We start from the raw sequence: 9,380 nt of genomic DNA, 5'->3' as shown, positions 1-9,380 counted from the left end.
TGCGTGTGCAATGTGTAGATATGAAAGCATTATTCTGGGAAGAGAAATCATAACTTTCTTATCTCCAAATAAGCTGCTGACCAAAAACAGTTGAGTTACTACTCTTGCCTTGAATGTATTCAAACGTTCTACAAATGTTTGTTAGCAATAACCGAACTTATGGCTAAATGTTTGCACATTCTCAGCATTCTTTTCTTGGATGCTAACCATGTAGTTTCCTTCCCAACATCCCTCTGCTGAGTATTAGCCAAGTTTGACAAACCTAGGTATTCTAGAGGGTGAGATACAGTGTCCTAGCCTCTCCCCAACGCCCGCTCCCAACATCTCCATAAACTGATTAGCCTGAAGTGAGAACAGTGCCATCTGTTGGTGTCTCTCAGGAACTACAACCACATCTATTCTGGTGAAAATTTCAGAAAAATCTCATCCCACTCAAATGTATGCTCAGAATCTCAAACTGTCTTTTTCTTTTTAAAATATACTTTTATGGTTGTTTATGGACCTTTATTTTATTTATTTATATTCACTGAGAATCAAACCTTTCCACCACTGAGCCAAAACCCCAGCCTCCATTTTTCCTTTCAAGCAGATATTTTGAAATGCTTAGTCAGTCATGTAGTGATAACATCTCTGACCACAAAAGATGCCAAACACAAAATTAATAGGTAAAAGGCTGATGAAGGGACCATATGTCACCATTGTTAACAGGTTCTTTTGTGAATATTTTTCTATAGAATATTGAATACATTCTGAAGTCAGAAATGTTTAAATGTTTTGGGAGGAGAAACATGTCAATCTTTTGCTTTGTGATTTTTTTGTTTTGTATGTTTTTTTTTTTGAAAGTTATTCTTTAACTCCAGAAATATTAGTACCAAAATGTCCATCATTCTATTTGGCTAGACCTTAAATCCCATTTGGATTTTTTTCTTTTTATATATCTGATGAGATGGGTTGAGGGGAAGAGTAAGGCTCTTTCTTTTAAGATTAGTTTAAGCTTCAAGTGACAAGAAATAAAATAGCAGTGACTTAAACAAAATAGAAGCTTAATTCCCTCTCTGGTAAAAATCCAGATAGATGGTTCCTGCTGGCATGGGATCCAATGTGTGAAGCATTGGGTTGAAACACCATTTGTGCCTGGATGTAATGGCTCAAGGTGGGGCATCAGTTTCCAGCATAGGGTAGAGAAAGAAGGAAAGGAGAAGGGAATGCAGGAGTTCTGACCCTGAGGAAAGACCCTGAAGGCTCCCTTCAATACATTCACTTTTCCCAACAGCTAGAACTGAGCCTAGCTCTAAGGAAGATGGAAAATGTCACTAATATTCTGAGAAGGCTGATGAGCAGCTAAAAATAGAGATTCAAGAAGCAACTACAAGTTTCTGTCATGGCTTATCCCTTTGACCTATCTGAATGCACCCTTCTTAATACACCAAGAATAGTGTATTTACTCCTTTCCAAAGGATATACCACCAAAGACCCATTCTTTTCCTTCAGTCAGCTCTCAGTCCCAGATACCTGGGTGAATACACAATTCTCTTTACCACGAACAAACGAATCGCCAGCGAACTATGAATTAAAATGTTATCTGCCCCAACACACTCAATATATAATGAAGGTGTAGAAATGGAATGATTACAATTCATAAATGGAACACAACGAAAGTGACACATTATCATAGCTTATTAAATACCACTCTGCATGGGTGCAGTTGGACAGGAGAAATAACTTCTAACATTCTGTCACACAGCAGGATAACTGTGGTTGACAACAATTAATTGGGCATTTCTAAACAGCTAGTAGAGAGGATTTTGAATGTTCCCAGCATAAAGAAATGATTAATGGTTGAGGTGACAGGTATGCTAATTACTCTGATCTGAGCCCAACACATTGTATACATGTAATGAAATGTCACATAATACCTCATAAATATATAGTTACTATATGTCAATTACAGTAAAAATGAATTTCAAGGTCTCTACTCTGGCAGTTAATTTCCTTGGTTAACCCATGGAAAAGTCCTGTGTTTCTGCTCTCCATGAAGAACTCCTTGTAATTTCCTGGGGAATTTTCTCCATTGTCTATTATCCTTCCTGGCTACAATTGGGGCTGCACAGCTTTCAAAGCTTACTGTAGTTGACCATGGTGACCCCAATGTAGCAGTTTTCCCAGAATAGTTCTGGTTTACACTTTTTATTTCAATGCAATGGTTAAAAACTTTTTCCTCAAACAAATTGTGGTTATTGGGTAATAAATTAGTGATTCCATTCCTGAATTAAATTCCAAAGGAATTGAATTTTGCCAACAATCACTTGACCTTAGAAGAATCCAATTCTCAGATGAGATATCATCTTGATTTTAGCTTGGTGAGGCCTGGAACAGAGGACCCAGCTAACAATGTGAATGGACCCTTGGAAATTGAGATAAACTTATATTTTGTTTTTCTTTTTTTTTGGGGGGGGGGTGGGTACCAGAGATTGACCTCAGGGGCACTCAACCACTGAGCCACATCCCCAGCCCTATTTTGTATTTTTAGTTTTTTTAGTGCCTCACCATTGCTGAGGTTGGCTTTGAACTTGTGATCCTCCTGCCTCAGCCTCCTGAGCTGCTGGGGATAAACTTATTTTAAAACATTAATTTTGTGGTCATTTGCTACACAACAGAAAACTAATAGACCTTCTCAGACGATGGACTTGGGTCTAAAGCCAATATGCTTAGTGTATTTTCATCCCTGCCTTCAACCTTATGTCCCGTTAGTATTATCATTCTGAATCTGCAGTTAGTTACAAGTGAGAACCAACAATCCTGACAGGTTCAGTGGATTTGGTAACATTTCTGAATTAGTAATTAGTACATGGCAACCCTTGTAAAATTTGATGTTGTAAGGAACTGAATTGGGCTCAGAAGTCTGCTCCCACCTTCCAGACACTTCACATTAGCTGTTAAGGCCCTCTACCTCAGTTTGTAGATTAGCCATCTTCAGCCTGAGGGCACAGGTCACCATTCTAAATCTTTCCAGTTGTTAAAGCTGAGTTAATTTACTTTCCAAGGTATTTGAGGTTAGAATTCATGTCTTGTCATTGCCAACCAAGGGACACCAACTTTCCAGCCTGCAATATGTATGCTTTACTGAATTCCCCTAGTCACTGGGGACAATACTTGCTTCTTCTAATGGGTAATTTTGGATGTCAGAAGGTTTAGAAGAGATCACTGGTATTTAGTGCCCAGGGGCAGAGGTGAGAGCAGTGGTGACATAGGGCTCATAGAGCAGACAGCATTCTAGCATATCACACTGTACTCCAAGGTCAGCAGGACCCTGTTCACACACACTGTAGCCAAAGCCACACTTTAGGGTTTATTATTCGCAGGACCTCCCTTCAGGACAAATTCTGTGCAGGATGAGAGGCAGAAGTAATAAAAAACCAAAACCCAAACCAACCTAAAACAGCAGTGACTTAAACAAGTTATGTTTATTCCTCAATAAATGTCCCACCAGTCAGTCTGAGACCACCAGGGCTGCTAGGATGTTAGGACTCAGGTGTTAAAGGATCACTTTTCAGATTTATTGTGTTGCAGGAACTAATCTGACATTAGGAAAAAATGAGCAATTTGTTATATAAGTTGGCAAATGTTTTCCCCTGTGGATGTTTTTATTTTTTTTTAAATGCTTATTTTTTAGTTGTAGTTGGAAACAATCCTTTTATTTTATTTATTTATTTTTTTATGTGGTGCAGAGGATAGAACCCAGGCCTCGCGTGTGCTAGGCGAGTGCTCTTCCACTGAGCCACAACCCCAGCCCGGATGGTTTGTCTTTAAAAAAAAAATTTTTTTTTTTTTTGTAGTTGTAGAGGGGGTACTAGGTTTTATCAAATTCTACAGTAGTATTTACTGAGAAGATTTACATGTCTTTCTTCTTTACTAACGTAGCTTTAAGATGCACTGCTATTCAAAATGGATCAAGGAGCTTGATATCAAATTAGAGACACGTCGTCTGATAGAAGAAAAAGTTGGCTACGATCTACATACTGTGGGGTCGGGCTCCAAATTCCTCAATAGGACACCCATAGCACAAAAGTTAATAACTAGAATCAACAAATGGGACTTACTCAAACTAAAAAGTTTTTTCTCAGCAAAAGATACAATAAGAGAGGTAAATAGAGAGCCTACATCCTGGGAACAAATCTTTACTCCTCACACTTCAGATAGAGCCCTAATATCCAGAGTATACAAAGAACTCAAAAAATTAGACAATAAGAGAACAAACAACCCAATCAACAAATGGGCCAAGGACCTGAACAGACACTTCTCAGAGGAGGACATACAATCAATCAACAAGTACATGAAAAAATGCTCACCATCTCTAGCAGTCAGAGAAATGCAAATCAAAACCACCCTAAGATACCATCTCACTCCAGTTAGATTGGCAGCCATTATGAAGTCAAACAACAACAAGTGCTGGCGAGGATGTGGGGAAAAGGGTACACTTGTACATTGCTGGTGGGACTGCAAATTGGTGCAGCCAATCTGGAAAGCAGTATGGAGATTTCTTGGAAAGCTGGGAATGGAGCCACCATTTGAACCAGCTATTCCCCTTCTCGGTCTATTCCCTAAAGACCTAAAAAGAGCATGCTACAGGGACACTGCTACATCGATGTTCATAGCAGCACAATTCACAATAGCAAGACTGTGGAACCAACCTAGATGCCCTTCAATGGATGAATGGATAAAAAAAAAGTGGCATTTATACACAATGGAGTATTACTCTGCATTAAAAAATGACAAAATCATAGAATTTGCAGGGAAATGGATGGCATTAGAGCAGATTATGCTAAGTGAAGCTAGCCAATCCCTAAAAAACAAATGCCAAATGTCTTCTTTGATATAAGGAGAGTAACTAAGAACAGAGTAGGGTCGAAGAGCATGAGAAGAAGATTAACATTAAACAGGGATGAGAGGTGGGAGGGAAAGGGAGAGAGAAGGGAAAATGCATGGAAATGGAAGGAGACCCTCAGAGTTATACAAAAGTACATACAAGAGGAAGTGAGGGGAAGGGGAAAAATAATATAAGGGGGACAAACGAATGTCAGTAGAGGGGGCAGAGAGAGAAGAGGGGAGGGGAGGGGAGGGGAGGGGGGATAGTAGAGGATAGGAAAGGCAGCAGAATACAACAGACACTAGTATGGCAATATGTAAATCAATGGATGTGTAACTGATGTGATTCTGCAATCGGTATATGGGGTAAAAATGGGAGCTCATAACCCACTTGAATCAAATTGTGAAATATGATATATCAAGAACTATGTAATGTTTTGAACAGACAACAATAAAAAATTAAAAAAAAAAAAAGATACACTGCTAGATTTTCCAACAAGAAATAATTATTGCAGTCCAGGGATAAATTACACTTGGCCACAATGTAGTATTCTTGGTTATTGATAGGTTAAGAAATTTTGCTATCAACTTTACAAGGAAATTTCATCAGTCTTTTTAAAAATTTTTGACACTATTTTAAAACTTTTGCTACACTTTTTCTTACCACCTAGAATAATTCCTGTAACACAGAAAATTATCTAAATACAGAAACAGATAAAATTCACTATAAGACATATGAATTTAGTGACTTTTTCAAAAGGTATTGGAAAATTTTCTCTTCAATTTAGTATATGGATATGAACTTTGCCACTTTTCTACCTAAGTCAGGTTTTATATCTATTTCATGAAGTTCTAAATGTGAGCCTAAGTTATAATTTTTAAGTGAAAAATAGGCATAATAAAAAAGTGAGAATGTTGAAATGAACACCTGAATACATATCAACCAGTTTAAGAAACTCCCAGAGGTGCAATCGAATCTCTGTGCCATTCCCAAATCCCACTCTTTATTATGTCCCCCTCACATTTATTATCTGGATTTGGCTTTGTAGTCCATTACAAGTTTTATACATTTGATCTATATAAAATGATAAAAACAAATATATTATCTTACACATTTTTAAACACAATATCCTAGTGTACCTTCCATAACTTGCTTTTCTCAACATTTTTGTAGTATGTTTCTATATGAAGCTCTGAATTATGAGTTCTCAAAAGTTCTATGCTATGCAATAGAACAATCCACACCATGTGCATTCATTCTTCATTGCCAGATATTTAGATTGGCTTAAGGTTTTTTGACATTTCTAGTACCTTCAATGGAATTTATTTCCTTTTTCCTCCATAAAGTCCCAGTGAGGAAAAAAGTTACTGCACATGGGCAGGATTTTCTTTTCTTGGCTTTCCTCCTCATTTTCCTCATTTTTTACTTTGCTTTTTCATCAACGGAGATGCTTTCAGGGCCTGAAACACTCGTCAGAACCCTGATCCTCCATATTTTACTGTTGGAAAAGAACTAAAAAGTCTTCCCAAGTGCTTAATTTATACCTAGGAGAGCTGCAACTTCAGTTCCTGGGTATTTCCTTTGGGTATTATTTTGGGAAACAGGAGGCAAGCGCTCACTTTTCTAGGTAAAAGTCTGGGAAGACAGGTATCTGTATTCAGAATCAGTACAGCTTTTGCTAGGTAGGCAAGTTAGCACCACACAACATGAAGACAAAGATGAAGATAAGTTTCTACAGTTCAGTGAGCAAGACTGGGGTATTCTTTTAGTAAGAGAACTGCTTGGAAATTTATTTGGCTAAAAAGACTGGGCATTTTACAAATTTTCCTAAGAACCCATTATTCTAAGAAACAACAATTTTATTTCCTTCACAGTCTTCTCTTAATCTATAAATCAGAGTTCAATTCCATGTAGTCCTACAAGCTAATGAATGGAGATTTGTTGCTACAATGAGTGGCTGATAAGGCATCTGTGATACATGTTTTCTAGTCAGTCTGTGTAGAAGAAATGTTTGTTCTCTGATTCAGTCACAATGCACACAAATGAAAATTGAATTAAATTAATATACACTGTTAGGTTATACCAAAACTAGGGATAAAAAATCTTAGTATCTCATTAGCCACATTATAGATTATAAGAACACTTATATTTTTAACTTTATTCTGAGTAATTTCATTTTGTACTGTGGTGTTTTAACAACTCAGATTTAATTTTTTTTTTTTTAAATTTTTTAGTTGTAGTTGGACACAATGACTGTGCTGAGGATCCGACCCAGGGCCCCACACATGCTAGGTGAGTGCTCTATCTTTGAGCCACAACCCCAGCCCTCAGATTTAGTTTTCAACTGGATGTTTTTTGATTTCTGACATCTCTATTCTAGGAGCCTGTTATCTGTATTCTGATGCTTTACTGATATATGAGGGGATCTCCTGCCTACCAGTTACATGCATACTTAAAAAAAATATATTAGTGTGCTCAAGTAGAGCTTAAAACTCATCCTTTCCAGAAAACCTTCCTTGGCTAGACACCTTAGGTAAGTAAGGTTTGAAGAATCTTAAAATCTTTTTGTTTTGTTTTTGATGGTGGTGGAGGGGGAGGGGTTTACCATGGATAGAACTCAGGGGCATTCAACCACTGAACCACATTCCCAGCCCTAGTTTGTATTTTATTTAGAGACAGGGTTGCTTAGCGCCTTGCTTTTTGCTGAGGCTGGCTTTGAACTCACAATCCTGCCACTGGGATTACAGGTGTGCACCACTGTAACTAGAACCACCTTGAATCTTAAAATAAACATGTCCTTCAATGTATTATTTGTGTCTCTACTTCCTAAGTAGATTCAAAGTGAGCTAAAAAACTGACTCCCTCAACCAGCAAGCTGACTTACCCATTCCCTGCAATGTGCCTTATGAGTTCCAGCCTTTTCCATATATGTTGTGATGAGGAAAAGACTGGAAAATGCTGCTACAGGTCAATGACAAATTTAGACTCCTTTAAGAAACAGTTTCATATTTTCATAACTTTATAATTCCTAGAATAGTCCTTTGGATATAGTCTGATTAATCTTAAATGACATGACATTGAATTCTGTTATCTACAAGACCTTAAAAGTTTAATTGGCCCTTTTAAGTTTAATTGGTAAATACTTGTATATTCTTCAATAGCTAGCACTCCTGGCCAATCATACAGTAAAGCTTTTGCATAATACCCAAAATGTGCAATTTGCAGATGACAAAACAAAAAGTGTATCTTTAAAAAGCTCTCAGTTTTTCAAGTACCAAAATTTAGACGATTTTGTGATTCTGCTTTGAAATAATCCACCATAAGGGAACAGAAAGACACATTCTTCTTGGGATGTTTTATAACATGCATCCATTATAAAGCCTGAGTCAACTGTTGGCTAAATATGCTTTTATATTTTATACTCAATACCTGGCCAATGCTCAGTGTGAAGATCTTTTGAAAGCATCTTCCGTTTTCCAAAGCTTTCAGTGTGGTATTAAAAGTCTAAATAATTTTAAACATAGAAAAGGCTATTAAAATGCTAGAAACACCTGTCTATAGTTATCCTTAACTAACTTACTAAGAATTTCACTTTTTAGGAATTTGTAAGAAATCAGAATTTCCAGGACACATTTCTATTAAAAGGTCTTGTCCCCTAAATTTTAGTTTCCAAAAATCCCAAACAACGAAAAGCCTCATGAACATATATACCACATATTTGCATAACTTATAATAATAAACATTAATGAAACATAGTATATCCAGGTAAAGATGGGAACTGATTTACATTTTTTGACTTCGCAATGGTGTGAAAGCCGTACCCACACAACTAATTTGTTGTTCACTTTTGTACAGGGTTCAATAAACTACAAGGTATTCAGTATTTTAATATAGAACAGGCATGTTTTAGATGACTTTGTTCAAATGTAGACTAGTGGAAGTGTTCTGGCCATGTTTAAGGTAAACCATATTAAGCTATGATGTCTGAAAGGTTAAATGTATTAAATGCATTTGGACTCTCCAACATTTTCAGCTTCTAATGGTTGGTTCATTGAGGCTGTAACCCCACTGTAAGTCAAGGAGCATCTGTATAGTCTGGAAAAATAGCACTCATGTCAGAACACTTATATTTTACAGAATATTTGATTTCAGTATTCAGAAATGATCTCTCCAACCTGAGGCTTTGAGGTTTTCTGCATTCTTATTCTCCTTCGCTCAGTTATTACTCTAATACCTCAAAAATCTCAATCTTAAGCACACCACTATCAATTTCTCTGTTTCTAGTGCCCCAATCTTAACATACCAATAATCCATCAACTGTGCCACATTTTCATTAGCCTTCTTCTCCTTGCAATGTTCTCACTTCCTTGCTTAACCCAATTTAAATTCCATAGGCCATCGCTGGAACTCTGTATCCCTCTTCATGAATTCAGTCACTACTGTCAAAACAGCCTAGGTTGAATTCAATTCAAGCACTCTATGCCTGCTCTTATGCAGCTTTAAACCAATTATC

The sequence above is a fragment of the Marmota monax genome, unplaced genomic scaffold, assembly GCF_021218885.2.
Source record: "Marmota monax isolate L192 unplaced genomic scaffold, Marmota_monax_Labrador192_F-V1.1 WCK01_AAM20220418_F8-fsc00027, whole genome shotgun sequence".
Lineage (NCBI taxonomy): Eukaryota > Metazoa > Chordata > Mammalia > Rodentia > Sciuridae > Marmota > Marmota monax.
The sequence above is the reverse complement of the archived record's forward strand: the minus strand, read 5'-3'. Positions refer to the sequence as shown.